This window comes from Manis pentadactyla, chromosome 1 (genome assembly GCF_030020395.1).
Source record: "Manis pentadactyla isolate mManPen7 chromosome 1, mManPen7.hap1, whole genome shotgun sequence".
NCBI lineage: Eukaryota > Metazoa > Chordata > Mammalia > Pholidota > Manidae > Manis > Manis pentadactyla.
In genome coordinates, this window is record NC_080019.1 from 182,256,850 (window position 1) to 182,275,945 (window position 19,096).

The 19,096-nt window shown below is 38.8% G+C and overlaps 1 protein-coding gene across 8 annotated transcripts in view; it reads right to left on the reverse strand.

Annotated features, from left to right (window-relative positions):
• The window catches only part of GRIK1 (glutamate ionotropic receptor kainate type subunit 1), a 366,591-nt gene that overhangs the window by 137,446 nt on the left and 210,049 nt on the right, over positions 1–19,096 (reverse strand). The window lies entirely within an intron of this gene.

Genomic DNA, 19,096 nt, shown 5'->3' on the forward strand with positions numbered 1-19,096 from the left:
TCAGTCTGGCTCAGAAGCAAACCTGCATCCTATGTCTGGAGAGACATGTTTTTCCACTGAGCAAGAACATGCAGTAAGCCTCTGATGTGTTAATCATGAGGATATTCCCACAAGCAGCAGTACAAAATACCAGTGCTGCAAGCCTCATCAGAGAATTCAGCACTGACTTTGCTTGACATGTTGTTGATGCTAGAAGCAATTTAGGTATTATTAAATGTAGATTTTTAATGTTCTTTAAGAGCTGTCCTGGAGCTATCAATAGACACAGGACATACGATAGAGGCTCTTTTAACTAACCTCCACTTAACTTCCTCCTTGACTGGCCAATTTCTTTTGGAAAAAAACCCCATATTAATTGGTGCCTGTGGAATGCTGAATAGTTGTACCTGGTAGACTGCTACTCATCTACTCTCACCATTGAGAGATTCCTTTCCAAAGGTCAGTTACAGGTTTTTCGCAAACTTGTCTGTGTTAGATTGATTTGTAAGTGCTGCAAGTTCTCTCTCTACCCCCACTAACAAAACAAAACGAAACAACAAAAAAATCCAGAAACTGAAGAATCTACATACAAATAAACTGAAACTTACAAATAAACATAACAGGCATAAGTATGATTTATGTATGCTCTTTCTTAGACAGAGAACTCCAATCGGCAGACTCTACTTCAAGGAAATGACTTTGATCCCATTTTGAAAAAAGAGTGAACAAAGAGACATCTATAACTTTTAAGTTAAAGTTAATATATATATTTTTTAAATTTCTTGCTCAACTGACTTTATCTATTACATAACTAATTACAGTGTCAGTTTAGAAAAGCTAAGAATATATTGATCTATTTTGGCTCTTTTTGGATATGTCTTTGGCTTTTATAGACCAATGATATGAGATAGTCATGTGGAGATCATGTCCCTGTTTCCTAAGAAAATAGAGGTGAACGCTATGTGGCCATAGTATGTGACCATGTTAACCCTTACCTACAGATTTATTTTGGGCATTATTTAAAAATTGACAGTAGGAAATATTTTGCTTCAAAGTGACTTTGTTTTCTCTCCTTTGTCAGACAATGGTAAGCAGGTCCCCTGGGGTAGACTTTCAGTTTCAGAACTATTATTGGATGCTCAACAGTGAGACTGTAAACTTGCGCAATAGACACTTGGTCACCAGAAGAAGACTGGTGTCATGTGGGCTTACTACCACGATCAAGCTGTCCCACAATTAGAAGAGCCCTCACTTAAGATCAGAAACTGGTGTTAGGGCTTCCACAGTAATTAACAGTAATTCTTTTTTTCACTTGTCTGCCTACCCAGGCACATGGTGAGACCTCTCATGAAGAGAGACAGTGTCTTATTCAAAACCACCATCCTTAGGGAGACTGAAGTATCTTGAGATGTTCAGCTTGCAACTGTTTAGGGGAAAAGTCAATCACTGGCTCAGATGTGAGCACCACTAATTTGTGTAAGGCAGGCTAGTAGGAGGGAGCAAACACCAGAATAGGAATCAGAAATTCTGAATTTTGGAACATGGGCTAACTGCCTTCCTCATTGAGAGGGATTTTTAAATGCTAGGAAGCTACTAATGTTTCATGTAAGCCTTATAATAGTCCACAGACGAGATAGCATTCTTGTTTTTCTAAACGAAAAAGTTAACTGAGAGATCACACATTTTGCCTAGCTTACTCCAAGTTCCAAAGCTTTTTCTGTGACAAACGCAGGTGGTTGATTCTCTGATATATATATGTCTCCAATGTATATGCATATATTTCTACTCATCAAGTGATTTCTTATGTCCATCTGTATTGTAGGCTAAAAATACTGCCTTCTTTACTACAGATGATGTCTCTGTAAAGGAAACCATATAATGCAGTGAAAGTGTCCTGAAAAGTCAGTCATGCCCCAGAAATAAGTTAGTATTATTACACATGTATAATGAGGCTAAACAAGGAGCTGGCATGTGCTGTTAGAAATACCTGCTCATCTCAGAACTGGTCCTTTGGTATACAGCTGTCTTTTATATAAAGCTGAATGTACCTGTTTTTAAGAGAATGACTGGTGTTTCATTATGTGCTTAGGTAGTGCGTAGGTGAATTCTGTTTTGTCATTTGGGGGGCAATTTTCTTTCATTCCTTCACCAAACAAGCACTATAAATGGCATCATTAACTCAACACCTCGCTACACTCTCTGTTATCCTTAGGAAAGGCAGCCAATGAATACCAAAAACCCACAGGGAAGTGAGGCATGCAGAGGGCTGCGGAAGTACCAGTGGTGCGAAATCTGAGAAACAGGAGAAAGTTGATGACAGGAGCCAGAGCAACACCTTGTAAGGGAGCAGTCCCTTTTAGTGTTAACCACCGCCTCTCTCCTCCAACTCAGAGCTTCAGATCTGACAAAACTCAAGAGTCTTTAATAGAAGGAGTAGATGGTTACATACCTAGGGACACATGCATGACTTTTGCTTTTTGGGTTTGTGGGTGTGGGCTTGTCAACGAGACGTCTAAAGTCTTTGGGGCTCTCTGTTGGTCAACTTCCGGCCTCAGTCATTTGGAAGCCTGAGTCCCATGGTTTTAAGAGGAACTCCTATTTTATTCTTTCCTCTGTTCCTCTTCTTTCTCTGCTCCTATCTCCCAGCCCTGTCCCCTTCCTAAGGCCAGTGCCTCTCTCTCTCTCTCATTGAAGCTGAGCTGAGCTGAACAAAACTTCTTTTAAAAACCCAACGTGCCATGGAATGGTTAGGAAAAGTGACACTAAGAAACTAGCCTAGGCTCAAGGGAGAGAGATCAACAGCCTCTCCCATGCTTGACCACCTTATTTTTTTCTAAACTGCCTAAGCCAAGTCACTGAATGGGGGAAGAAAGCAGGGATTTGAGAGTTCTTCCAATGAGAGTGAAGAACCAAATGAACAGCTTTATGCTGTGACTCCTGAGCAGTAGAGAGTGACAGCTGGAGTGCAGGGGGGTGAGAAACCTCATCCCACGTGCCCGGGTTTTCCATGTTCACTTTCATCACTTACTGTCACACCTGTATGCACCCGAAGTATAAGTAATGTGTCTGTGTTTTACATAGACTTTTTTTCCCCTACTTTCTATTATGTGAATTATGTGAAAATACTTTCTATTTTCTGATATGTGAATCAGACTGAGTGAGTACAGATCACACACCAGTCCTTATAGATTAGATATGTGTGATATTGTGATTTATAATAAGAATTATATATTTGGTCTGTGACCTCATTTCTGACCCTGAGCTCCTAAAACCCTTGGCATCTGAGTGATGAGAAAAACAAAGGTATCTTTTGCTATGTTAATAAAACTTGGGAGGAGAGGTTGTTTATAAAACTTGGGAGGAGAGGTTGAGGATTGAGTTCAATCAACAAGGGCTAATAATTTAATCAGTCATGCCTATGTAATGAAGCCACCATAAAAACTCAAATGAGAGCGTCCAGGTTGGCATGCATGTGGAGACTTGGGTGACGTCATGAAAGCTCCACGCCCTTTTCTCATCACTGGTCTCGTGCATCTCTTCCACCTGGCTGGCTGTTTCTGAGTTACATCCTTTTATAATAGCCAGTGATCTAGAAGTAAAATATTTCTCTGAGTTCTTTGAGGCGCTCTAGCAAATTAATCAAGCCCACCTCTGCTCTATAACTGGCCAGTCAGAAGCACAGGTAACCACCTGGATTTGCCACTGGCATCTGAAGTGGAGGGCAGTCCTGTAGGGCTGAGCCTTTCATCTGTGGAATCTGATGCCATCTCCAGGTAGACAGTATCAGGATGAATTGAATTGTAGGACACCCAGTTGGTGTCAGAAAATTGCTTGGGGGTATAAGGACACACCCCCTCTCCTCTTTTACTCCCCAGCCCCCACATTGGAATTGGAATCAGAACACTCTTAATATGGTTAGGCTACCAGCCTCTGTCTAATCACCGATAGGAAGCTTGGACATGGGTCATCATTATTATATAACCCTATCTATTTCCCATCTCACCCACCATTTGCAGCTTCATGTTATGGCAAACAATGACTTAGACACATTGTCCAAACAAAAAAATGGGGTTGACAGAAAGCAGAAGAGGTTGAGTGTCTCTGAGTCAGGCTCTGATTCCCTACATGAATATTTGTGAAATTTAAAATGATAAGGGTAAAACACACCCCATAAACATTGCAATAGTTATGAGTTCTGGAAAATGAACATTTTCTTTTCTTAGTCAATGTGTGCATTAAGGTTTTGTTTACAAGGGCCTATGGGTCCTTGTCTTAGTTTTTCCCATTGTTCTGTGCTGGGAAGGATAGATGTTGCTACAAATAAGGCTGGTGGGAAAGGCCCTGTCCCTTATACCCTGCATGCCTCACCTGAGAAAAAGTGCCACACGCAGTCATTAAACAAAGGGTATGAAACAAGGTGTGTGCCCAAATTCTGGAGTAGTCTTCAAACTCAAAAACAGCTGTTTGTGTTTTTGTTTTGTATAGGGCCATCCCAGAGATGTGGGGGCAGGGCTGCCAAGGGAAACCCTGGGGCTGTGACCTCCTAAGGCAGAACAGTGGTGTGGGTCCAGCTGCCATTGAGAGCCACCGCAGCACCCCACCTAGCTGTGGCGGGGACATTACCAACCCAGTGGGTCCAAAGAGCAGAGCATTGAGCCAAAGAGGGCTATGTCAAAGCATAAGGTCTGTGGGAGTTTGCCCTGCTAGGCTTTGGACTTGCTGGAACCTGTCACCTCTTTCTTCTTTCCAATTTCTCCCTTGTGGAATGGGAATGTCTCTCCTATGCCTGTCTTGACATTGTATTCTACCCATAATTTTTGGCCTCACAAGTTCACACATGGGGAAGAATTTTTGCCTCAGGATAAATTATGCCTTGAGTCTCACCCATATCTGCTTAGGTAAAATTTCAATAAGACTTCGGCTTTAGACTATAGAGTTAATGCTAGAACGTATTAAGAACTTTGGGGCACTTGAGATGGAATGAAAACATTTTGCATGTGAAAGGGATGTGAGTTTTGGAAAGGCCATGGGCAGAGTGCTTTGGACTGAATGTTTGTGTCCCCAACAAAATTCATATGTTGAAAGACCTAATGTGATAGTATTTGGAGGTGGGGACTTTAGGAAGTATTTAGATCATAAGGGTGGAGTCCTCATAATGGGATCAATGTCTTTAAAAGAAGAGGCAGAGAGCTAGCTCTCTCTCTCTCCCTCTGCCAGGTAAGGATAGGAGAGACGACAGCTGTCTACAAACCTACTATTGTTGGCTCAACAATATGATCACTGTAGACAAAAGGCAATACTTAGGGAAGGCTAAGACTGAATGCTGTGCTGTTTGCAAGGATACCTAAGGTAAAACCAAAGCAATGGTTTCCAAACTTTTCTTAGATCCCCATGTGATATGTACAAAATCATAACGTCTAGGGGTATGAATAGGACCCAGCCTATTTCTATGTCCTATTGATTGATTGTTTTTTATGTTCCAAGATACATAATTATCTGCTTCCAAACCTGTTTCAAATCACTACTTTCATCCGAAGACTTTTTCATCTAACTTCGTGGCTTGTAACAATTTAATTCAGTTGAACAAGCATTTATTAGACACTATTCTGGAGTATGTATATGCTTTTGCTGAAGAAAGCTGTGTTTAGCTCTGACAAAAGACTATCAGGTAGTCCATAGCTTTCCATGGAGCAGGGAGGTATCTCTGTCAAAGCCAGCGGAAGTGTGGTGGACCTGAGGCCCTGGGTACAGGTACTTCCCTTAAGGACAACACTACTTTTGCCCATTGTTTTCACCCAGCTCCCTCTAGATGGAGCCTGTGCTGAATGATGAATGGGAAGCATGAAATTTACACCCTTTTCCCCTAAGGAATTGAAGGAAAACAATGCTCCATTGTGCCAGGGAATCCATCTCATTTGATGATGAGAAAAAATAATACATTCAATCTTGTTCCTATAAAAAAATGTATTGTTCTGACTCAACTTACCTTGTCATGGTGAATACATTACAACAATAACCTCCTTGGAAATGTGATGAAATTACACTCCCACATATATTAGCTGCTTGTTTGTTTTACTTCAAGTAGTGGTTGCATATGTCATGTCTATGACCCTATTGAAGAATTCAGGCATTCATTCAGTAATTCATTCACTCGTTCATTCATCTATTACGAAAGTGCCTCGCTTGCTGTACGCGAGACCCTGCTTTAGGCACTGAGGATACAGCAGTAAACAAAACAAACAAAAACCTTGACTTTTGGAGCCTACATTCTGGAAGGGGACTGATCACGAAAAGGAAGACTGTCATTGAGGTGTCAGGATAAGAGGCCAGGAAAGATCTCAGCTAAGAGACAACTTCTGAGAAAAACCTGAAGGAATTGAGGAAACCACATTGAAGACATTGGGAGAACATTCTGACCACGGGGGAAAAAACGGTTCTAAGGTGGAGCCACTGTGAGTGTGGAGGTGGCCGAACCAGGATTAGACGGGTAAGAGATGAGCTCAGGGCAGTGATGGGGGGTTGGAGTAAGACACACAGGGCCTGACAGGCCATAAAACGACCCTGGGTTTTATTCTGGGTGAGATGGAAAGCCACTGGACCATTCTGAGCAGTGTAGTGAAATGATATGACATATTTCAAGAGGCTCACCCCGTGTGATACTGTGATTTATAATAAGAAATATGCATTTGTTCTTAATTCGCCCTTCCTGGAACTGAGCTCCTGAAGCCCTGGGAATTTCCTAAGCTTGCTATTGTCTTTGGTTATGTTAATGAGGTGGCTTTCCGGCTTAGGGCAGGTTTCCAGCAGAAGCAACCATCAGACTAGAGGGTTGGAACTTCCAGTTGCATACCATGACCTCCAGGAAACTGGGTTGAATCAATTGCCAGTGGTCGCTGGGATTAGGGAACTAACACAGTATCCCAGTTGTCTTGAGAAAGTTTCGATCACGCTTATGTGATGAAGCCTCCATAAAAGCCCCAAAAGAGAGCATTCAGAGAGCTTAAAGATCGGCGAACACATCCATGAACCAAGAGTGATGCGCCCCAACTCCTCGGGAATAGATGCTCCTGCACTAGGGTACCCCCAGGTCTCTGGTTATCTCTTCCCCTGGCTGTTCATCTTTATTATACCCTTTGATGAGCTGCTGTGGGTAAAATTGCAATATTTCCAGAACCTCTTGCTAGCCTTAGTGCATCTCCGTATTAGTAGGTGTTTACAAGGGGTGCGTGAAAAGGCAAGTGCGTACAGGACAGGAGAGGTTTTTGGCCTCCCAGCCAAAAAATGTGAGAGAGCAGAGGCTGGAGAAACAGGCAAGTGGGAGTGGATGAACAGAACCAGGATTCTTGTAAGAAATAAAAGGCCTGCTCCCCATCTAGTTTTTCCCTGGACTGATCTCAGTTCAGTGGTTTGTGGTTTATTTGCCCTGGGCTGGGAACACATTTTTCCCTTGGAGTTACAGCTGGTAAATATAAGTTAGTGTTTGCCTGAGTTCTGTGAGCTGCTCTAGCAAATAACTGAATCCAAGGGGACGAAGGTCATGGGAACCTCTGATTCGTGGCCCAGTCACACAGAAATGCTACCACTTGCATTTGGCATTGGACAAGGCAGCATAGTCTCATGGGACTGAGCCCTTGTCCTGTGAGACCTGACACTGTCTCCAGGTAAGACAGTTTCAGATCTGAGTTAAATTAGAGGACACCCAGCTGCCTCAGAGAATTGCTTGGTGTGAGAAAAAAACCCCACACACTGGGTGCCGGAAGTATGAAGTGTAGTGAGTGTGGTAATACTGAGAGTAACGGAAAAGACAAAGGGGGATTGGCTTTTCCCAACTCACCCTACTTTCTTTCTTAACGGATTGAAGGGAAGAGAGAGCCAAGGGCAAAGGCAGAGATCTGCTTCTGAAACACTTGCAGTAACAGGCTACTGTCGCAAGGGGCGCTCTGATAATCCAGGTGAGAGATGATCATGGTTCAGGCAGATTGGTGGGGGTGGGGGGGATGGCAAAAGTGGTTGAATGCTAAATAAAAATTGAAGGTTAAACTGGCAGGATTTTCTGATGAACTGGAAGTGAGAAGAAGAAAGTCAAGAATGACCTTAGTGTTTTGGCATGAAATTGCCATCCACCAAGATGGAGAAAAGTGCAGGTGCTTATTTGGGGCATGATTATTTTATGATGCCTATTACAGATCCAAGTGGAGATGTCCACTAGAAAGTCACACGTACGGATCCGGATGTTGTGGGGGAGGTCTGGCCTAGAGGTAGAAATTTGGACATCATCACCAAAGGTGATGTGCAGGTGGTATTTAGGGTAGTAAAACTGGTTCACATCGCCTAGGAGCAAGTATAGGTACAGAGGGGCAGAGATGGAGGCATGCAGTCACAAGCCACCAGAAGCTGGAGAAGGCAAAGAATCAAATCTTCTGCAGAGCTTTTGAGAATGAGGACAATGATGACAACTTGGTTTCAAGACTTCTGGCCTCAAGAACTGTGAGAGAATAAATTTCTGTTGTTTCAAGCCACCCAGTTCATGGTAAGTTGTTATAGCAGCCAGAGAGAACTAATACAGTATCCCAGGTGTCTCGAGAAAGTTTCAGTAGTGGCTGCTATAAAGTACCGTATTCTTTTTTCTCCTAGGAAAATGTTACTTTATTCAGTACTTCAAATAGCAGTCTCCAGCTCTCTTACTTGATTTGCAAATAAAGCAAGTAGCTGTATCATTGGGTTTTGTTGTTTATTACCTTTTCCTTTTTTATTCTGAATATGACAGAGCCAAGATATTACTGTACATATTCTCACAAGCCTTGCTTACTCCTTTAACTAGCTGCTTTGTGCCTATTGTGACAAATTGAGAGGTCACCCAGGAAATGGGCAACACTGTTAGCTGATAACCAAGAGATGGAAAGCTTCAGTGGGCTGACTCCTGTTTTGCATTCCTATGGAATAATAACCATTCTAGAAGCTATCAACAGAAACAAGATGGCAATTTGATCTATTCCTTTGCTGATAGCTGCTCCTTAAATATACAATATTATATTGCCTCTCTTTATTGCCACATCCATAATTCTAGTTTATTACATCATAAGCAATTTACTACAGGCCTATATTTACTGCACCTTTAATTTCAAGGCTTGTAATTTAAATTCTAAGATTCCCTTAGATAAATACTCTCTTCCCCACTCGGCTTACCTCTTTGTTTTACTTTTGGAGACCAACACAGTCTTGGTAAAGATTTCATGCTGGGTGACTTTAGAGGGGATCTTTGACCTAATGGAGAGTGAATGGACAAGGGACAGCTGGATTTTTACCTTTCATCAAGTCCTGGGTAAAGACAGCTGTGGGGAAGGGCAAGCACAGCCTCAATGGTCTGGCTATTGCCCAACCCTGCTGCAAGTGTCTTCAGATAATGGTATCTTTTAAAGAGAGATAATGAGGTTTGATGTCACCTCTGAGACACTAACCACATGCAAGCTCTCTCCTTGATTTCTCCAAGAGAGCTGCATGAATTCAGTAAAAATGGCCTTTGAGGAGGAAGACAATAGGTCTATGGAGTAAAATTCCAGTGGTGCTCCAGATGGCAGCAGTTATGGGAAAGGCAGGTTAAGGGAAAGATTATGGGTTATGGGCAATTTAGCAGATGCTGCCAATAATTTTTCTTAATAAATTTGAGTTGTACATTAAAAAAGAAAAAAGAAATTATCCAAAGCCAAAGTTACTCTATTCCAGTGATATTCAATATTCAGTTTAACTCAGTTCATCAAACACTGTGGCCATTTCTTAATATCTAAGACTATGCTGGCAGCAGGGGGAGATACAAAGATGTAAAGCACGTGGGTCTTGCCCCTCAGCAGGATTTCCAGTTGTGGTGGAAGATGCAGAAAAGGAAGCTGTGCACAGTATTCAATTTCTCCATCAGTAAAACTGGAAGTCCAGCCTTTGTGCCCTCCAAAGTGGTTTCTTTCCTGATCCTTCCAGCCAGAGGTGAATTCTTCCTTCTCTTTGGATCACACATAACCTAGCACATATTTGGGAAATTCATTTTGGTGTAAAATCATAAGCTGGGGAGTCTAGCTGATCCTTGAGGGCAGGGGCAGTGCTTAGTGATACTTGTCCTCTCTGCCAGGACTGAAGGCAATGGTTTGGACATAGCACATTGTCCCCAACGAACGACTGCTCAGTTGGAATGAGTCTGTTCTTTGTGCCTCACACCCTGCCTGATAAAGTAGTAGTAATTCTGCCAAGACAAAGAGGCTTATGAGAGAGGCAGGAAAGGAAGGTGGTTGGTGAGGCACACGGAGACTGCCTGGCTTTTCCCATTACTGCCTTTTTAGCAGCGATTGCTCATACTCTGCCCAGCATCACGGCTATTGTCCCCGGGCATGTCAAAGCTCTGATTCTCTCTACATGCTTGCTTTTCATCAGGCTGCCAGCACCTTATCATGGAGGAATAGCTCATGTCCTATTCAAAGGCATGGTTCAGGCCAGAACCAGGACTATTGCTAAAGGACTATGCCAAACTTTTATTCTTAGGCAAGTCCGCAACACTAGTGTTTCTTGAGAGTGGTTACATTTTAGCTTTTAACATCTCATTTAAATGACAGTTATTCATACCAAAGGGCTCAAATTTCATTTATCTACTTATTAACTCAATGAGTGGAATGTGCCGAGTTCACAGCCTGTGTTTTCAGAGAAGCTATATTATACAGTGCATCACAGTTTCCTAGTTTTCCTTCCTCCAATTTCTGCTGTTCCTCAAGCTGAAATTTCTTCTTGCTGAGAAGCAAATTTTGCTATTAGAGATGAGAACTGATGTCTGAAGTCAGAACAAAAGGAAGCTCACAGCTCTGATGGAGCAGTATTTACCTATGTGTATACAGAAGCCACCCATGAACTGTGTGTTCAGGAAACACTTTTTAGGAATTCACACAGCACAGTAACATATAAATAATGTCTCTCAGAAGTCCTACAGTAAAGAAAGCAATTTTTTAAACTATTAATCCACTGTTGCCCAACTTCATTTTTATAGGACAGTTTTCCTTTCAGTGGGTCATACAGTAGAATTGCTCTGCTGAGAAACACATTTGGATAACTTTGATCTAGTGGTCTCCTTCCTTTGGACTGACTCAAATAATTTGCAGTCTTAAGTACTGTTTTTGTGTGCATTATCGTGAAAAGTTAAACATTAATTCCTTGATCAGAAATAAAATCCCCCTACTTATAATGCTGTTTTTTTGAAAAATTAGTATTATATGTATACCATCAATTTTTGCCTTCTTTTTCCATTTACAATAATAACCTAAACACAAAGATGGTCTGTATTGCTGTGAAAGTCACCTTTTAATCAGTCACCTCAAAGATAGGTTGTGGGCAGGATACAAGTCCTTAACATTTAAGTAAATATTAAAAATGTAAAGTCCTTTGTTATGTTTCTTTTTATTTTTCTTTCTTAGAGTTTCCATTAGGTTTTTAAAGAACATCTCTGCATATGTGAAAATTAAAAAAATCCTTTTAATACAATTTTTCACTCACTGCTTTAAAAATAGTATAAGATAGTATGTTAAGCAATAATCATGTTTTAGAACATGTGAAAAGATTACAGAATCTCAGATTTAAGCACTCACACATTTACTACAACCCCTTTCTTTTAAAGAGTCTCAAATTGAAATTCTGTATTTGTTATTGTTCATGTGTCCCAGAGTCCAGAAGGTATTTAAAATAAACAGAGTTTGCACTGTGAATAACGAATAAGCTGTGTGGAAGTTATTTCTCAGAGAAAATTTCTTTGTGGAACATTTAGGTCCCAGATGAAGAGAGAGAAACTTGACTAATACACACATCCAGGAAAGCTACAAGGTGATCAAAAATAAAGCACATTTAAATGTCATGTCACAGAGGGATCTGTGCTTGGAATGCTACTAAAAGCAACTTTTGGAAGCATGTATCACTTACTCTAAAAGAGTTAAAATCTAGAAATTCTCTTTGCTGCTCATTTACATATATTTAAAAATATGCTGCCCTTGTGAACTCCCACACAGTGGACACCACTATCTGGTATGTATGCATTTTTTTTTCAAAATGATTTTATTTTAAAAACACAGACTTATCAATTGGGTAAAGTTGAAAGAAACGAAAAGATGATACAATCACACTGCTGTGGAACTATTATTGTTATTTTTCAATTGTGATATAGTTGATATACAATATTATATTGGTTTCAGGTGTACAACAGTGATTCCATAATTATGTACATTAAAAATGCTCACCACAAGTTTACTTACCATCTGTCACCATATAAAATTATTACAATATTATAAATTATATTCCCTATGCTGTACTTTCATCTCCCCAATTTACTTTATAATTGCATGTTTGTACCTCTTTATTTCCTTTACCTATTTTAGTCCTCCCCCACCCTCCTTCCCTATGGCAACCATCAGTCTGTTCTCTGTGTTCATGAGTCTATTTCTGTTTCGTTTGTGAAGCCATCATTATTAATATTTCAGTGAATTTCTTTCTATTTTATTCCTATACATCTCTGAATTTTCTTTGAAATAATTAAGGTGATACTATTCTATTATCTCCTGCCATTTTCACTCTACCATAGACATGTCCCCAAGGAAACAACCTTTATTCTTAACAGTTGTCTAATATTTCATTGTTTGGATACATCAGGGTTTACTTAAGGTGCCTCACTTTTTTTGGTTAATTTGTTGCTAATTCTTCACTACTATAAATCCTATTATGATTGATATTCGATGATTTTCATGATTTTGTGGGGAGAAAGCAAAACACCTTGAAATGAAGTTATCAGATCATACGTTATGAACAGTTTAAGTTTTTTTTTATATATAAAATGCTAAACTGACATGGAGCAGTGAAGGCTGGCCAATTTGTACGTGTATCCAGTGTGCAGAGATGCCCAGCTGAAGTGTATGCAGCTTTGGCAAGAATCTCTGTGGCTTTTAATTTAGTTTACAACAGAAAATATGTATTATTGCTTTAACTTGCATACCTTTGAATGCAGATGAGTTTAAGTTCTAAAATTTCTTTACTACCTATTTGTATGCTGTAATTTTAAGTTAGGTTTTCCTACCCTTTATCTTTTTCTATCTTCAAATGTCATTGTTTTTGGTATTGAGGTATGCTGCTGTCCTACTCATAAGGATTTAAAGCCTTTGACTTTTTTCTTGTAAATGTTTCCCAGCTTATTATCCAGCTCTTAATGGTGACTAGATTTTTTGACAAAGAAATGTTCACATTTCTATGTCAGATAGATTTTTTTTCCCCCTCGAAAACACAAAACATTTATAGTAGTTACTAGTATTTCTAACTCTCTTTCTCTGAATGTGTGAATGTCTTGCACCTAATTTGGCTTTGGACGGGGCTACGTGAGTTGTTCTGCCCAGTGGTTTTGAGCAGAAGTTGTGTGTGTGTCACTTCCTGGTCCGGGGACTTGATTGCCGGTGAAAGAACTTCCAGAGCCCTGTCCTGCCCTCTCCCTCGTGCCAGGGACGATACAGGTCACAGTTACTTCATCAGGCGATCCGGGGAGTACGTGTGGAGCAGAGCCCGCAACAGACTCTTTACAGCCATTTCAGCAGGCAAACATCTTCAGCTGTTTTAGCTCCTGTTTTCAGGGCAGGCATTTGTTACAGGAACCGAATCTAGGTTCTGAGACTGTCGGAATGTTTATGATTAAAAATTACTCCTCTAGCTACCAAATTGATAAATATTCATACACACAATTACTATTAGGGTTTTAAAAAGATGCTTATTTTTTATAATTTAGCTGTTTGATCCATTTGAAATTTATTCTGGTGTATGGTATTTGGGAAGAAGCTAGTGTAATTATATATGTTATATGTGCATATAATTACCTACTAATGTATTATACCACCTTCAACATATACTGAATTGTTATATTATATAATTGAAGTTCCAAACTATACCGTTTTGTTGCCCTTTCTGTATGTAAATGCTAGCCGTATGTTGTGTTCATACTAGTTCTAATACTTGCTGGGTAAATGACTCTTACCCCCCATATTCTTCTTATACAATATTTTCTTGAAAATTTTTGCCTATTTATTCATTGGAATTCTTTTGAGAATATCATTAAATGTGTAAATTATTTTTGGAAGTACTAAAAAATCCGATCTTCCTATCTACATACGTGGGCTTTTATATCAACATACTTACATTCATTAGTTTTATTTAATGGTTTTCAAAAAGAAGTCATACATTAATATTTTTTCCTAGAGATTTTGGGGGTTTTTGTGACAGTTGAGTTTAATCTTTCATAATATTTTGTTTTCTATTATTTATTTTATTTCCCAAATTTACTGAAGAATAATTAACAAATGTAATTGTTTTTGTTTTGTTCATGTGTATCTACATCTACTTGTCTTCCTGCACTATTATGAAATACTTTCATATTCTGCTTATTATGTTGTTTTCTCATAAAGTAATCATGTAATTATAATGTAATCCAAATATCCATCATTTCTGTTTTCTTATTGTATTGGCTATATTTGAATTAAATGCTTAGACTATTTTGCAATAATTAAGTGTTCTTTTGAGCTCAAAAGTTTAAGATGAGATAAAATATCAAACATATTAATTTTCATACTATTTTGTCAAGTAAAACATGACAAATGTCTAGTATAAGGGAGCTATAACTCCTTTCCTTACAATAAATACCAAGGATTCAGTTTGTTTGCCTTTTAGAGAGATCAAAAAATGGCATCAGGGTGACAGGTGATCTCCCCTTTTCACCTCAACTGTGCTTTTTGTTATGTTAGTTATTGAAAAAATTATAAATGTATCTATTCTTATTTTCATTTATTACAGCATTCAGGTCTGCATATTTACTTCTCCATATAGCCCTGGGTGTGTTTCACACATTATAACATGTGGTACTGTATTTTTGTTATTTTATAGATATTTTTAAAAAACACACCTTATTTCCTTAATGACTCAAGAGTTAGAGTGAAGTTTTAAATTTCAGAGTTTTAAGTTTCTTTAAGTATTTCTTTTTCCTAATTTAAAAGAAAGCAGTTTAAGTACATTATTGAAAGTTTAAAAAATATGGAAAAGAAAAAGAGAAACAATAATTTAAGATTCTACCACTCAGAAAGTTAACAGTATTAAGAGTTAGGTGTATTTTCTTCCAATCTTGTTTTGCAATATGCAGATCTATGCTGCAATTATATTGCTTATGAAATGTTATATTTTTGTGCTTTTTCTCTTAATGGTATTTTATACACTATATTTACTAAAATATATTAGGGATATATTAACATTCCCTCTAAAAAAACAAGTTTGCTTAAAGATATAGCTCTATTGTCAGATATATCTTTATTTGTAATTCTTTGCTATCAAAAATAATGCTCCAGCAAATATATCCTTATGAAAAAACTAATATTTTCCCAACTCTCTATTTCCTCAATTCTTTTTTATGAAATCAAGACTTAATAAGATGTACATTTTTAAAGATCTGGATGCATATTTCCAACTCTTCCTCAAGAAAGATTGCATCAATTTACATGCCTACCCTAAGTGTATGAAAGTGCACATTTCTTTGACTTTTGAAGCATTGCAAATAAAAAGAAGTAAATTACCTAGGCAAAACCTTTGCAAACGGTGGTTATTTAAATTTACATTTCATTGACTATTAATGAAGCTGAACATTTTCCCAAAATGTCCTGTTGTATTTCATTGTATTTGTTCCTCTGCCAGTTCTTTTTTAAAAATTTTTTTTTATTTTGGTATCATTAATCTACAATTACAGAAAGAGCATTATGTTTACTAGGTTCCCCCCTTCACCAAGTCCCCCCCACATACCCCTTCACAGTCACTGTCCATCTGCATAGTAAGATGCTGTAAAATCACTACTTGTCTTCTCTGTGTTGCGCAGCCCTCCCCGTGCCCCCCCAACACTATACCTGCTAATCATAATGCCCTCTTTCTTTTTCCCCTCCCTTATCCCTCCCTTCCCACCCATCCTCCCCAGTCCCTTTCCCTTTGGCAGCTGTTACTCCACTCTTGGGTTCTGTGAGTCTGCTGCTGTTTTGTTCTTCAGTTTTCCTTTGTTCTTATACTCCACATATGAGTGAAATCATTTGGTACTTGTCCTTCTCCGCTTGGCTTATTTCACTGAGCATAATACCCTCTAGCTCCATCCATGTTGTTGCAAATGGTGGGATCTGTTTTTTTCTTATGGCTGAGTAATATTCCATCATGTATATGTACCACATCTTCTTTATCCATTCATCTACTGATGGACATTTAGATTGCTTCCATATCTCGGCTATTGTAAACAGTGCAGTGATAAGCATAGGGGTGCATCTGTCTATTTCAAACTGGAGTGCTGCATTCTTAGGGTAACTTCCTAGAAGTGGAATTCCTGGGTCAAATGGTATTTCTATTTTGAGCATTCTGAGGAACCTCCATACTGCTTTCCACAATGGTTGAACTAGTTTACATTCTCACCAGCAGTGTAGGAGGGTTCCCCTTTCTCCACAACCTCGCCAACATTTGTTGTTGTTTGTCTTTTCGATGATGGCGATCCTTACTGGTGCGAGGTGATATCTCATTGTGGTTTTAATTTGCATTTCTCTGATGATTAGCGATGTGGAGCATCTTTTCATGTGTCTGTTGGTCATCTGGATTTCTTCTTTAGAGAACTGTCTATTCAGCTCCTCTGCCCATTTTTTAATTGGATTATTTGCTTTTTGTTTGTTGAGAAATGTGAGCTCTTTATATATCTTGGATGTCAATCCTTTATCGGATCTGTCATTTATGAATATGTTCTCCCATACTGTAGGATACCTTTTTGTTCTATTGATGGTGTCCTTTGCTGTAAAGAAGCTTTGTAGCTTGATATAGTCCCACTTGTTCATTTTTGCGTTTGTTTCCCTTGCCCGGGGAGATATGTTCATGAAGAAGTCACTCATGTTTATGTCCATGAGATTTTCGCGTATGTTTTTTTCTAAGAGTTTTATGGTTTCATGACTTACATTCAGGTCTTTGATCCATTTAGAGTTTATTTTTGTGTATGGGGTTAGACAGTGATCCAGTTTCATTCTCTTACATGTAGCTGTCCAGTTTTGCCAGCACCATCTATTGAAGAGACTGTCATTTCCCCATTGTATGTCCATGGCTCCTTTATCAAATATTAATTGACCATATATGTTTGGGTTAATGTCTGGAGTCTCTATTCTATTCCACTGGTCTGTGGCTCTGTTCTTGTGCCAGTACAAAATTGTCTTGATTACTGTGGCTTTGTAGTAGAGCTTTAAGTTGGGGAGCGAGATCCCCCCTACTTTATTCTTCCTTCTCAGAATTGCGTTGGCTATTCGGGGTCTTTGACGGTTCCATATGAATTTTTGAACTATTTGTTCCAGTTCATTGAAGAATGCTGTTGGTAATTTGATAGGGATTGCATCGAATTTGTGTATTGCTTTGGGCAGGATGGCCATTTTGACGATATTAATTCTTCCCAGCCAGGAGCATGGGATGAGTTTCCATTTGTTAGTGACCTCATTAATTTCTCTTAAGAGTGTCTTGTAGTTTTCAGGGTATAGGTCTTTCACTTCCTTGGTTAGGTTTATTCCTAGGTATTTCATTCTTTTTGATGCAATTGTGAATGGAATTGTTTTCCTGATTTCTCTATTAGTTCATTGTTAGTGTATAGGAAAGCTACAGATTTCTGTCTGTTAATTTTGTATCCTGCAACTTTGCTGAATTCCGATATTAGTTCTAGTAGTTTTGCAGTGGAGTCCTTAGGGTTTTTTATGTACAATATCATGTCATCTGCAAATAGTGACAGTTTGACTTCTTCTTTACCAATCTGCATTCCTTGTATTTCTTTGTTTTCTCTGATTGCCATGACTAGGACCTCCAGTACTATGTTGAATAACAGTGGGGAGAGTGGGCATCCCTGTCTTGTTCCCGATCTCAGAGGAAAAGCTTTCAGCCTCTCACTGTTCAGTATGATGTTAGCTGTGGGTTTATCATATATGGCTTTTATTATGTTGAGGTACTTGCCCTCTATGCCCATTTTGTTGAGAGTTTTTATCATGAATGGATGTTGAATTTTGTAAAATGCTTTTTCAGCATCTATGGAGATGATCATGTGGTTTTTGTATTTCTTTTTGTTGATGTGGTGGATGATGTTGATGGATTTTCGAATGTTGTACCATTCTTGCATCCCTGGGATGAATCCCACTTGGTCATGGTGTATGATCCTTTTGATGTATTTTTGAATTCGGTTTGCTAATATTTTGTTGAGTATTTTTGCATTTATGTTCATCAGGGATATTGGTCTGTAGTTTTCTTTTTTGGTGGGGTCTTTGCCTTGTTTTGGTATTAGGGTGATGTTGGCTTCATAGAATGAGTTTGGGAGTATTCCCTCCTCTTTTATTTTTTGGAAAACTTTAAGGAGAATGGGTGTTATATCTTCTCTGTATGTCTGATAAAATTCCGAGGTAAATCCATCTGGCATGGGGGTTTTGTTCTTGGGTAGTTTCTTGATTACCACTTCAATTTCATTGCTGGTAATTGTTCTATTTAGATTTTCTGTTTCTTTCTGGGTCAGTCTTGGAGGTTGCATTTTTCTAAGAAGTTGTCCATTTCTCCTAGGTTTTCTCGCTTGTTAGCATATAGGTTTTCATAGTATTCTCCAATAATTCTTTTTATTTCTGTGGGGTCCGTCGTGATTTTTCCTTTCTCATTTCTGATTCTGTTGATGTGTGTTGACTCTCTTTTTCTATTAATAAGTCTGGCTAGAGGCTTATCTATTTGGTTTATTTTCTCGAAGAACCACCTCTTGGTTTCATTGATTTTTTTCTATTGTTTTATTTTTCTCAATTTTATTTATTTATTCTCTGATATTTATTATGTTCCTCCGTCTGCTGACCTTAGGCCTCATTTGTTCTTCTTTTTCCAATTTTGATAATTGTGACATTAGACTATTCATTTGGGATTGTTCTTCCTTCTTTAAATATGCCTGGATTGCTATATACTTTCCTCTTAAGACTGCTTTTGCTGCATCCCACAGAAGTTGGGACTTTGTGTTATTGTTGTCATTTGTTTCCATATATTGCTGGATCTCCATTTAATT